Below are 14,399 nucleotides of genomic sequence, written 5' to 3' on the forward strand. Positions count from 1 at the left end.
TGTTAGCACCGGACAGGTTCGGAGGCGGTAAATGTGCCGACATATATAGATGACTGCTAGAAAAGGTATTGGCCTCACTGGACGAGACACAAGAAAGATGGAAGGAGGAACTGGCCATGGAGCTGGGGGATACTCTCCACTTGCCTGGATGAGTGCAGCTTCAGCAACACTCAAAGCTTGACAACATCCAGGGCAAAGCATCCCATCCAGCACCACCACCATTGAAGCACAGTAGTAGGAGTGTGTACCATCTTCACCTTCTCCACCAAGCTGGAGCAGATAACGCCAAGGATTGCAAAAATGGTAAAAAGACAGAGTTAAGGGCAGCATGGTGGCGCAGTGGGTTAGCCCTGCTGCCTCACGGCGCCGAGGTCCCAGGTTCGATCCCGGCTCTGGGTCACTGTCCATGTGGAGTTTGCACATTCTCCCCGTGTTTGCGTGGGTTTCGCCCCCATAACCCAAAGATGTGCAGGGTAGGTCAATTGGCCACATTAAATTGCCCCTTAATTGGAGAAAATGAATTGGGTATTCTAAATTTATTTTTTTAAAAGACGAGTTAAAGGCTCTATCTTAATTCATGTAGTATTTGGAACATATTGGATAAATTGTTAGCAGATGCAGAATTCAATATGTATGACCTGGTAGCTACTGCAGAGACATGCTTGAAAGGTGGCCAGGGCAGGAATCCAAATATTGAAGGGTATTTGACGTTTCAGAATGATGAGAAGCTTGGAAAGGGAGATGGAATAGCTCTGTTAAGTATGGAAGATATTAGCACAATAGTGAGAGATGATTTTAGCTCAAAAGAGCAAAGTGCCTTATCAGCTTGGGTAGATATAAGAAATAGGAGAGGTAAGAGTTCACATGTGGGAGTAGTTTATAGGCCCCCTAAAGGTCATCATTTAGAGTATAGAGGAAGAAATGTATGGATGCGTGAGAAAGGCAATGCAATAATAATGCATGATGTTAATCTTCTTGTAGCTTGGGCGAATCAGATTGACAAAGTAGTCTGAAAAATGAATCGAAGTTTATTCAGAGCAGTTTCTTTGAGTCATTTATTTTTTGAGACTTGGTAACGAGCTATGAAACAGGATTCGTCTGCAAATGAGGAATCAATTATCCTCTGATTCCGCAAAGACAAAACAAGACTTGAATTTCTTCACCAGTTTATTCAAGCATATTCTAGGGAAGTTACACCCATACAGGGTGGAATACAAGTTCCCTGTAGAACTACAAAACATAACTTTTTACTGAGATACAGGTAACAGTACATCTGTATTGACCAATCACTAAATTGTATAATCTCAGTCTGTTATCTTTATCCAATTGTGTCTGGTTATATACACCTAACTAGATTACTTCATTATTTTTAAGTATGTATATTTGATTATAATATCCAATCACTACCAGGGCATGTGGGCATAATAAATTAGCCCTTTTCTAATAACACATGACTACTTGTGGTTAGTCCAGCCTCCTCCTCTGTTCATTGTTTCTGTTTCTACGTTTTAATTTAACCCCATTCACATCAATAACTTTGTAGTAAGGAGTCTCTCCCAGCGATCATAATATGGCACAATTTCATATTCAGTTTGAAGGTGAGACATGTGGGCCACTGAATGGTCTTTGCAGTTGAAATAAAGATAATTATAAGGATATGAAGTCCGAGCTGGCTAAAGTGAACTGGGAAACTTGACGAAAAGGTGGGATAGTGAATATGTGGCAGACTTTTAAGGAGATATTTAATAACTATGAGTAAAGATTTATCCCCGTGAGAAAGAAAAGCTCTTTGAAAAGAATGCATTGTCCATGGTTAAATAAGGAAATTAAGGATAGTATCAGGTTAAAAGAACCACTGCACAATTCTGAAAACGTTAGTGGCAAGTCAGAAGTTTATAAGAACCAGCAAAGAAATACGAAAAATAAAAAGAGGGAGAAATTAGGATATGAGAGTAAGCTATAAAAATAAAAACAGATGGTAAGAGTGTCTAGAAAGGAAAAAAAATAACTAGAATGTGTTGGCCCTCTAGTGAGTGAGTCTGGGGAATGAATAATAGGAAGCGAGGAAATGGCAGCAGCATTGAACAGGTATTTTTTGTCTGCTTTCACTGTCACAGACTTAGAAAACATCCCAAATGTACTTTAAAATGAAAAGGCAAAAGGGAGGGAGGAACTTAAAACAATCACCATCATCAGGGAAAAGGTATTGGAAAAACTATTAAACTTAAAGGCCGATATGTTCCACAGATCTGGTGACCTGCATCCTCAGGTCTTAAAAGAAGAGGCTGCAGAGATAGTAGAGGCATTGGTTATAATCGTCCAAAATTCCATAGATTCTGGAAGGGTCCAAGCAGATTGGAAAATATCATAAATGTAACACCTTTGCCCAAGAAAGGAGGGAGGTAGAAGACTTAGCCGAGCATCTGTCACAAAAACTTACTAGAATTCATTATTAAAGTGGTTATAATAATATTAAGATAATCTTTTTACTGTCACAAGTAGGCTTACATTAACACAGCAATGAAGTTACTGTGAAAAGCCCCTAGTTTCCACATTCTGGCGCCTGTTCGGGTACACTGGGAGAATTCCGAATTCTCAGCTGGTGCGGCAATTGAACCCACGCTGCTGGCCTTGTTCTGCATCACAAACCAGCTGTCTCATAGAATTTACAGTGCAGAAGGAGGCCATTCGGCCCATCGAGTCTGCACCGGTTCTTGGAAAGAGCACCCTACCCAAGATACCTCCACCCCATCCCCATAACCCAGCAACCCCACCCAACACTAAGGGCAATTTTGGACACTAAGGGCAATTTATCATGGCCAATCCACCTAACCTGCACATCTTTGAACTGTGGGAGGAAACCGGAGCACCCGGAGTAAACCCACGCACACACGGGGAGGATGTGCAGACTCCACACAGACAGTGACCCAAGCCAGAATCGAACCTGGGACCCTGGAGCTGTGAAGCGATTGTGCTATCCACAATGCTACCGTGCTGCCCACTGTCTAGCCCACTGAGCCAGTAGCAGGATACATAGAACATCGTAATGGAATCAGGCAGAGTCAACATAGTTTTGAGAAAGGGAAATTCTGTTTAACTAATTTACTAGAGTCCTTGAGATAGCAAGTAAGGTGTATAAACCTGTTGATGTGGTGTACTGATTTTCGGAAGACATTTGATAATGTGCCACATCAAAGTGGCCACACATTAAGAGCTCAATGGTGTAGGAGGTAACACAATATGAATAGAGGATTGGTTAGCTCACAGCAGAGTAGGGGTAAAGGGATCAATAGTGGCTTTGTAGCAAAAGCAAAATTACTATTAGTGCCTCCTCCTGCACTGTACGGATTCCATGTCATGGAGAAAAAGACAAAGGGAATGTAAATGGTGGTGATAATGACTAAAAAGGGTGCTGGTAGTGGCACATTAAGAGATCAGAGTATGTTAATAGCTGAGCAGGGGTAAGCAGTTTGTCAAAGGACAACCTGGGACAGGAAACAGATGGTGCTAGTGGGGTGGGGAAATCAAGGGTGAGGGGGAAACGGATCGATAGGAGAAATTAAAAAAGGTTGATAGAAATACAAATGGGATGAAGGTGGAGGAGAGGAGAGTTCACAGTCTGAAGTTGTTGAACCTGAAGTTGTCAGACCTGCTGAGATTGTTCAGCATTTTCTGTTTTTTATTTAGATTCCAGCATCCACAGTAATTTGGTCTTATCTTTATTTCATCTAGTTATGATCACTGTTCCCTTAGGGATTGATCTCGCCTTGAGAACTTTTTAAACTTTATTTCTGCCCTTGCTGCCCTTCATAATCATCTTTAAGTCTGAGATCCCTGTGTTGCTACGTTACTTTGAGTAACATAAGCTGCTACTTGGTGTAGGCATTGCTGAAGGATACTCCAAACCTTGAGGTAAGTTGAACGTATTTATTGAGCGATTAACAAAGCTCCGAAATGAGTTCTAGACTCTACTAATCTGACTCCAGTAACACAGTATACTCTACTAACTATATGAGCTTGCTCTAGACCACGGGCTATGGTGTGATGGTGCTGTTAACCACACAGGTTTTGCTCTCTAGGTTTAGGCCTGTGTGCCTTGTCCTTTTTATAGTGGTCATGTGGTGCCCTCTTGTGATAATGCCACCTCTGGGTGTCCTGATTACCCATTGGTTGTGTCCTGTTCTGATGACCCATTGGTTATGTTTCTGCATATCATTACATCTCTCCCCCCCCCCCCCCCCCCCCTCCCTTTTATTAATATATGCCTGTCTAATGTGGTAATGGTAGCTATGGTTGACAGTATTAAAGAAAACAAACTAATCTGCATGACTTGTATATACAGTGGACATAAGAAGGTAAATGTTCATAAGTCCAGTCTCTGGGGTCTCCGTCTTATCCTTGATGACCTCCGGAGAGGTGGCGGAGGGGATGCCAGTGTCTTGATAGGTGTGGTGATTTGTGGTGTCTTGAGGTGGCACTTCAACAGATGGATGTGGAGGGAGAATTGGTTGTGGGCGTATCATTTTCCGAAGTGCCCTTCGATTTCGTCGAATGATGGTGCCGTCAGCCGTTTGTATCACATAGGGATCTGCGCGGCCTGCCGAATGATGACACCTGGGGCAGGTCACCCACCATCAGGTGTTTTAATCCTGACAGTGTCTGCTGGAGATAGCGCGTCCGGATCGGTGGCATGTGCGTCATGGTTCTGTTTCTGGCTGTTACTAAGCTGTTGCATCTTTTATAGTACCGGTAGGGTTGGGCAGGAGTAGGGCTGGATGTGTTGTCCTCAGGTCCCTGATCATCAGCAGTTGAGCTGGTGACATGCCAGTTGATAAGGGAGTCGCCCGGTGCGCTAGTAGTGCAAGGTGTATGTCAGAGGCGGAGTCCGAGGCTTTGTGGATAAGTTGTTTGATGATGTGCACCCCCTTTTCGACTTTGCCGTTGGACTGCAGGTAGTGCGGACTGAAGGTAACGTGTTTGAAGTTGTAGTCAAGACATGGTCCAGTCTCGACTGTGGAAACATGGGCCATTGTCGCTCATGACAGTATTCGGGATGCCATGCCACAAAAACGTCTCTTTGCTCTCTTTGATGACGGCCTTTGAGGTGAGGTCGGACAGCTTCAGCAACTCAGGATAGTTTGAGAAGTAATCAATGAGTAGGATGTAGTCGCGACCATTCGCGTGGAATAGGTCAATGCCGACCTCGGACCATGGAGAGGTTTCCAGGTCGTGTTGTCCTTGCCCCGTGCCAGTTGGAACTTCTGACAGGTCTCACAGTCTAGGACCATGTCCGTGATGTCCTGGTTGATTCCGGGCCAGTAGACGGCTTGTCAGGCCCTGCGTCTACATTTTTCTATGCCCAGGTGTGCCTCGTGAATCTGCCGCAGTACCATATGCTGGAGACGCAGCGGGATTACTATTCTGTCCATCTTTAGCAGGATTCCATTGATCAGCGTTAGGTCGTCTTTGACGTTGTAGAATTGAGGGCATTGCCCTTTCGGCCACCCATTGTTGAGGTTGTGGATGACCCGCTGCAACAGGGGGTCTTGAGCCATCTGTTCTCTGATGAGAATTAATTTTTCGCCTGTTGCAGGAAAGGTTCCTTGTGCATATTTGTACCTGCGATTCAGTGTGCTGGATGATCTCCAATGGCTCACTCGGTGAGGTGACGGAGCAGGACAATGCATCCGCAATGATGAGTTCTTTACCAGGCGTGTACACCAGATTGAAATCGTACCTCCGGAGTTTGAGCAGAATTCCCTGCAATCGGGGCGTCATATCGTTCAGGTTTTTTTGGATGATGTGGACCTTAGGTCTGTGATCTGTTTCAACGGTAAATGTTGACAGGCCGTAGACATAGTCATGGAATTTGAGGATACCGGTGAGAAGACCTAAACACACCTTTTCAATCTGCGCGTACCTGGTCTCCGTCGGTGTCATTGCCCGTGACGCGTATGCTACTGGGACCCATGGTGATGTGTCGTTTTCCTGTAGCAGTACCGCTCCAATGCCATCCTGACTCGCATCGGTCGCGATCTTAGTTTCTCGATCTGGATCAACGAATGCGAGGACGGGTGCAGTGGTGAGTTTGGCCTTCAGCTCCAACCACTCTGTCTGGTGTTCTGTCTTCCACACGAAGGCCGTTGATTTCTTGATCAGTTTCCTTAGGGACGTTGTGTGTGTGGCCAAATTCGGGATGAATTTGCCTGGGATGTTTACCACTCCAAGGAAGCACAGCACTGCTTTCTTGTCCTTGGGGACTTTCATTGCCTCAATGGCTTTTATTTTGCCCGTGTCCAGGTGTACACCATGTTTTGATATCTGATCACCCAGGAACTTCAGCGTGGACATCCCAAAGCAGCACTTGGGTTTGTTTAGCTTGAGGCCATGCTCATGTATGCTTCGGAATACTCTCTTTAGTCGCGACACATGTTCCTCCGGAGTTGAAGACCAGATTATGGCATCGTCAATGTAGACACGAACCCCATCTATTCCTTCCATCATCTGTTCCATGATGCGGTGGAATATTTCTGATGCCGAGATGATGCCAAATGGCATTCGGTTGCAGCAGAATCTGAAATGGAGCGTTGAAGGTGCATAGCTTTCTGCTGGATTCTTCGAGTTGAATTTGCCAGAATCCTTGGGATGCGTCCAGTTTTGTGAAGAAACGCATGTGTGTCGTTGCGTTCGTGATTTCTTCTCTTTTTGGGATTGGGTAATGTTCCCGCATAATGTTTTTGTTTAGATCCTTGGGGTCGATGCAGATTCGTAGGCCCCCTAAAGGCTTCTTGACTCACACCATCGAGCTGACCCAGTCGTTTGGTTCAGTGACCTTCGAGATGATGCCTTTCTTTCATAGGCTTGTGAGTTCTGCTTTCAGTCGATCCCTCAGTGGAGCAGGGACTCTCCTTGGTGGGTGGACCACTGGTTTTGCGTCAGGCCGCAGTAGAATCTTGTACTTGTATGGAAGTGTGCCCATTCCGCTTAAGGCATCTGGGTATTGGGTCAGTATGTCGTTGATGCTGGCTTGAAGATCCTGATGAGACGGCGTCATGGTGTGGACCCTTTGGATGAGGTTCAGTTGCTTGCGCACCTAGCAGGGACGCCCAGTCTGGTTCAACAATCTCGAATCTCAGGCTTGTCTCTTACGTGTCAGGTGGACACTGTCAGATGGCATGACCCCAGTGCCGTAATTGCGTTGCCAATGTAGTCCTGGAGTTGGCAAGCAGCTGGAAGGATTTTGGGAGCCTTCTTGATTTTCGTGAAGTCCAACTTCGACATCAGGTTGGCGGAGGCACCTGTATCCAGTTTGAACTGGATGGGGCATCGGTTGACATCCATCACTGCGTTCCATTCATCCTCAACGGCAAGGATTGATTGGACTTGCGATGTGTCTGGTGTGGTGTATTTGCACTTCGTGATGATGCCTACTCGGTATGTTTTATCCAGGTAGTCATCGTCTGGATCTGTTGCACTACCTTGATCAGAGTCATGTGTTTGGTGTTGCACACTTCTTATGCGGTTCTGTTTGAACTGTGGTCACTGACTCCTGAATTGTGGTGCAGATCTGCACAGGGCTGCATAGTGGTCGAGTTTCCCACATTGGAGGCATAGTTTGCCTTTTGCAGGGCATTTTTTTCTGAAGTGGACAGTTCCATAGTTTACACAAGTCATGATGTCGGCGTCATGACGTTCCGTGCGTCATCACGCATGCGCGGTGGGGTTCCCGGCCGTTTGCACATGCGCAGTGCGGTTCTCGACCGATACATATTCCTGGTCGACTGCACATGCGCTGGGCCCCGGGAAGAGCGCCCGAAATGGCTGCCATTGGAGATGTGGAGGTGCTGCATCCGGGAGATGGCCCGAACACACACCACTTCGTGGAAGGTTTGTTTTTCAGTCTATGCATTTTTGTATTGTGAGTAGCGATTTTTTTTTTTGAATGTTCATTGGATCATAGAACATAGAACGATACAGCGCAGTACAGGCCCTTCGGCCCTCGATGTTGCACCGACATGGAAAAAAAAACTAAAGGCCATCTAACCTACACTATGCCCTTATCATCCATATGCTTATCCAATAAACTTTTAAATGCCCTCAATGTTGGCGAGTTCACTACTGTTGCAGGTAGGGCATTCCACGGCCTCACCACTCTTTGCGTAAAAAACCCACCTCTGACCTCTGTCCTATATCTATTACCCCTCAATTTAAGGCTATGTCCCCTCGTGCTAGCCACCCCCATCCGCGGGAGAAGGCTCTCGCTGTCCACCCTATCTAACCCTCTGATCATTTTGTATGCCTCTATTAAGTCACCTCTTAACCTTCTTCTCTCTAACGAAAACAACCTCAAGTCCATCAGCCTTTCCTCATAAGATTTTCCCTCCATACCAGGCAACATCCTGGTAAATCTCCTCTGCACCCGTTCCAAAGCTTCCACGTCCTTCCTATAATGAGGCGACCAGAACTGTACGCAATACTCCAAATGCGGCCGTACTAGAGTTTTGTACAACTGCAACATGACCTCATGGCTCCGGAACTCAATCCCTCTACCACACCATAGGCCTTCTTCACAACCCTATCAACCTGGGTGGCAACTTTCAGGGATCTATGTACATGGACACCGAGATCTCTCTGCTCATCCACACTACCAAGAATTTTACCATTAGCCAAATATTCCGCATTCCTGTTATTCTTTCCAAAGTGAATCACCTCACACTTCTCCACATTAAACTCCAGAGTGGATTCCAAAAACGATTTGATCTCTGATCATGGAGTCAGTTATGCCACCGAAGTAGCAGGATTGCGCTAGCAGTCTAAGGTTAGTGAGATAACTATTGAAGGATTCATCTTTCCCTTGCATCCTTTGTTTAAAGATGTCGTGCTCAAACATTTAGTTCGTGTCAACCTCTCAGTGGCTGTCAAATTTTTTCAGGATAGTTTGGTATTTTGTTTTGTCCTGCCCTTCTGTGTATTGTAACGAGTTGAAAATCTCTATCGCGTGGTCACCCGCAGTGGTCAGTAGGAGAGTTATCTTCTGAGCATCGGTCGCGCCGTTCAAGTCGGATGCTTCTACATATAGTTGGAATTTTTGTTTAAACGAACGCCAGTTAGCACTGAGATTACCGGTGGTCCTGAGTTGATGAGGAGCCTGTATCTTGACCATCGTGCCTGGACTCAGTAGCTGTTTGTCTGAGTTTGTCTCTGACCTTACTGAGTTGAACTAGGTGGATTGAGTAGCCACTCCTGCACCATGTGTAACATAAGCCACTACTTGGTGTAGGCGTTACTGAAGGATACTCCACACCTTGAGGTAAGTTGAACGTATTTATTGAGTGATTAATAAAGCTCCTAAATGAGATCTACACTCTACTAATCTGACTCTAGTAACACAGTATACTCTACTAACTATCTATGAGCTTGCTCTAGACCACGTGCTATGATGTGACGGTGCTGTTAACCATACACGTCTTGCTCTCTCGGTTTCTGCCGGTGGAAGAGGCAGGGCCTGTGTGCCTTGTCCTTTTTATAGTGGTTGTGTGGTGCCCTCTTGTGGTGATGCCACCTCTGGGTGTCCTGATTACCCATTGGTTGTGTCCTGTTCTGATGACCCATTGGTTACGTGCCTGCAGATCATTACAATCCCCTTGTAATTTCTTGTCCTCTTTCAAATATTTGATGCTCACTGAAACTTTGTGCCATTTGGGAGATTTGGAGCAATCAAGCTTTTCCACTGGATAAGTTTTTTTCCTTTGTAGTTACTTATTTCCATTCTGGATTACTCCAAATGGAGTCTGTCCTCCACCATTCTGAATATTTTATGACCAATCCTCAATGTCTGCCTGTTTTGCTGTTTGTGGATTCTTGTTACTGATAATAACCATGACAGCAGCTTGTTATTTATGTAGCCTGTAATGTTGTAAAATGTCCCAGGGCCCTGCCAACAACAAACAAAATTTGACACCAAACAACATAAGGAGATCTTGGGGCAGGTGACCTGAAGTTTGATTGAAGAGGTTAGGTTTTAAGGAGTGAAGCGTGATAGGACGTACAGGAAGAAAATTACAGCGCTTTGGACTAGGTAGTTAAAAACCTGGCTCCCAGTAATAGAACATAGAACAGTACAGCACAGAACAGGCCCTTCGGCCCTCGATGTTGTGCCGAGCCATGATCACCCAATCCACCTAACCCGCACATCTTTGGACTGTGGGAGGAAACCGGAGCACCCGGAGGAAACCCACGCACACACGGGGAGGACGTGCAGACTCCGCACAGAGAGTGACCCAATCGAACCTGGGACCCTGGAGCTGTGAAGCATTTATGCTAACCACCATGCTACCGTGCTGCCCCTAGAACGATTAATGTCAGACATGTAGATGAGGCCAGAATTGCTATCATGTACATAATGTTCCGACCAGGTGAGGAGGAGTTGAAAGGTTCCGTCCTTTTTCTCTTTTTGTTCAACCGTTGTTGAAAAGGATATATATACTTACCATTTCAGTGAGTACTTAATTGTTTCTATTTTGATCATAAAATAAGCAGGAGGACTGTTTTTTTTGAGTTTGACAAAGACATTGGCTAGCTTTATTATACTTAAATCAATCTGCGTGCAAACACACATCACACGCACACGTACGTTTCATGCTTATGCACACATACACCCGTTCATGCACACATACACCCGTCCATGCACACATACACCCGTCCATGCACACATACACCCGTTCATGCACACATACACCCGTTCATGCACACATACACCCGTCCATGCACACATACACCCGTCCATGCACACATACACCCGTCCATGCACACATACACCCGTCCATGCACACATACACCCGTCCATGCACACATACACCCGTCCATGCACACATACACCCGTTCATGCACACATACAGCCGTCCATGCACACATACACCCGTCCATGCACACATACACCCGTTCATGCACACATACACCCGTCCATGCACACATACACCGTCCATGCACACATACATCTGTTCATGCACACATACACCGTCCATGCACACATACACCCGTCCATGCACACATACACCCGTCCATGCACACATACACCCGTCCATGCACACATACACCCGTCCATGCACACATACACCCGTCCGTGCACACATACACCCGTCCGTGCACACATACACCCGTCCGTGCACACATACACCCGTCCGTGCACACATACACCCGTCCGTGCACACATACATCCGTTCATGCACACATACACCCGTCCGTGCACACATACACCCGTCCGTGCACACATACACCCGTCCGTGCACACATACACCCGTCCGTGCACACATACACCCGTCCGTGCACACATACACCCGTCCGTGCACACATACACCCGTCCGTGCACACATACACCCGTTCGTGCACACATACACCCGTTCATGCACACATACACCCGTTCATGCACACATACACCCGTTCATGCACACATACACCCGTTCATGCACACACACATACACGTTTCACGCACACACGTTACACAAATATAGATTACAGAGTGAAGAAGGATAGATTGGCCTATTTAGAGTCTCTTGAAATATGTAGGAGAGTCACAATCCATAGTTTGGTGACTCGGTTCGCTGCAGGCTGAATTCAAATGTCCCTATGCTTCCAATTTAAAGATGTAAATCGGATTGAGTTGGTTGTTCAGGAGATGCTAGTGCTGGGCTGGATTCTTATTAAAAATCTCTCTGCAGCAGGAGATCCTGAATGATCATCGTCAGCAAACAGGACTTGAAGCGTACTAGGTTGGTTATTGATAAAAGGAGTCAGGAGGGACCCCACTTAAGTCTTCTCCTTAAGCTACTTGCCATCACTTCTGCTGGGAAAACATATGCTTAAAACAGCCTGTCATGCGACCTATCTTCTCTAACTGCCAGCAGGATTCAATAAATGACATGGTCCGTGTATTTCAAAGTTTTTTTTAAAATTTAGAGTACCCAATTCATTTTTTCCAATTAAGGGGCAATTTAGCCTGCACATCTTTGGGTTGTGGGGGTGAAACCCATGCAAACACGGGGAGAATGTGCAAACTCCACACAGACAGTGACCCAGAGCCGGGGATAGAACCTGTGACCTCGGCGCCATGAGACAGCAGTGCTAACACTGCGCCACCGTGCTGCCTGTGTATTTCAAAGTTGAGTCAATAAGCCCACATCTGGTAGCTAACTTAGCCAGGGTCCCATTGTCCAAGTGATCAGTCTTAATGGTTCGTCTCAAACAATTGAATCCATAGATGCCTCATACACACCCCTGAAGTAATTTTTTTGCAGGGTTTTGAGTCAGACAGACTAACTACACTCCACTGATTTGAAAGGTGGAATGTACAGTACAAATTGGAGTGGGCTGAGAGTTCAAGTCACTTTAGTCTCTGTTTTAAGAATGTTTGTTTTTTTTAAAGTTCAATTTAGGTTTCCAGCAGGTGGATTAAAAATCATTATTTGGCATAAAGCATACCTTTATAACAATAAGCACAACTTCAGAAGAAAATAATTGAAGTCCCAAGTATGATTTTCAGTCTCTTCATTCCCCAAATCAGATATCCTTCTGGTTTATAGCAACTTGGATTTAAATAGCAGCTTTGGTGTAGGAAATCACTTTTGTGGACTTAAGAAATGGAGTAAACCACAATTGACAACAAGCCAAAGATGAAGACATGAGGATCGATGATATAAAGCTTGGATGGAGATATAAGTTTTAAGCAGGGCATTGAAACAGGAGTGAGAGATAAGACGTTTAGAGAGAGAATTACAGAACTTGGGGCCTAGGCTCATTAAAGGTGAGGCTGGCAATAGTAGAGGGGTATACAAAAGTGTTGGCAGAATAACAACTTGTTTATGAGATGTGACTGTCAAGAGCAAGGCCACCATTTATTTACCAGTTCTCATTCCATTTGAGAATTTAGTGGTGAGCCACCTCAAACCGCTTCAGGTGGTGTTTCCGTTCATTACTATCCAATTGCTCCTTTTGGTGGTCGAAGCTACCTGTTTTTTTAAAACAAAAATCATTCAAGGGATGTGGGTGTCACTGCCTAAACCAGCATTATTTCCCATCCATTTTTGCCCTTAAACTTGTTCTGAGCCTCCTTGAAATTGTTGCAGTCCATGTGGTGTAGGTACGCCTCTTGTGTTGTTCGGGTGTTCTAGGATTTTGACTGAGTACATTTCCAAGTGAGGAATGTGAGTGGCTTTGAGGGGAACTTCCAGCTGGTGGTTCCCATGTATCTGTTGCTCTTGTCCTTTTAGATGGGAATGTTTGTGGGTTTGAGCTGTCTAAGGAGTCTTGTTGAGTTCCTGCAATACATCTTGTACATGGTACACACTGTTGCTCCTGTACGCCAGTGGTGGAGGAAGTGAATGTTTGTGGATGAGGTGCCAGTCAAGCAGGCTGCTTTGCCCTGGATGCTGTCAAGCCTCTTGAGAAATGATGGGCAACCTAGGCTAGTGAATGGGTCACATGAATGCCCAGCTTCATCTGCGGCCACAAGATTGAAATCAGGCTTGTTCACTAACCATGGCCCATGAATAAGATTAAATACACGGCAAATGTTTCATACCGAGTTATAGAAAATGCTTAATCATTTGTATATTAATAGAACTATCATAAACTTCACATGGTAAAACCCAAAACAAATTGCACTTTGGATTCTCACAGTCAATGTTGTGTGCAATCAGTGTGCACCTTGCTTCACTTGCCCTTGCTTTGCATCAGTCATAACGGTAGGAAAGAAACTGCGTAAATTGAAAGTGGCAATCCTGCGTGTAGGCAATGGTCAACAAAATGTCTTGTAGGCAGCACTCAACCCAGATGGTTTGCAAGTGGCCACTTGGGCGAAAATATTTCACTGCTGTTGAGAATCTGGAGTGTCGTTGCAGCTGCACTCTTCCAGGCAAGAAGAGATTATTCCATCACACTCCAGACTTGTGCCTTGTCGATTGTGGACAGATTTTGGGGAGTCAGAAGGTGATTTACTCAGCGCAGGATTCCGAACTTCTGTCCTTTTATAGCCATAGTATTTATTTAGCCAGTCCAGTTCAGTTTCTGGTCAATGGTAACTTCCAGAATGCTGGTTGTGAATGACTCAGTGATGGTAATGCTATTGAATGTCAAGAGGCGATGGTTAGACTCCCTCTTGTTGGAGATGGTCATTGCCTGGCAGTGATGTGTGATGAACGATCAATTGTACAAACACTAAGATTGGATATAACTGTGGCTTTATTGCAGTAAGATGTGTGGCCTCCCTCAGCAGCTGGTGAAATGGCTGCTGAATAGAGGACACGCTCCTCCTACTTGGCAGAGCCAGCAGGCAGGGGCTACCGGCGAACCTGTAGTACAGGTCCTACCTTATATCACCTAATACAGGTGTAACAGTCGTTTAC

General features: G+C 45.4%; 1 protein-coding gene across 9 annotated transcripts in view; it reads left to right on the forward strand.

The window, feature by feature from the left end:
- Nucleotides 1-14,399, forward strand: part of fam20b (FAM20B glycosaminoglycan xylosylkinase) — a 197,704-nt gene that overhangs the window by 54,112 nt on the left and 129,193 nt on the right. The gene's annotated exons all lie outside the window — the stretch shown is intronic.

This window comes from Scyliorhinus canicula, chromosome 4 (genome assembly GCF_902713615.1).
Source record: "Scyliorhinus canicula chromosome 4, sScyCan1.1, whole genome shotgun sequence".
Classification (NCBI taxonomy): Eukaryota; Metazoa; Chordata; class Chondrichthyes; order Carcharhiniformes; family Scyliorhinidae; genus Scyliorhinus; species Scyliorhinus canicula.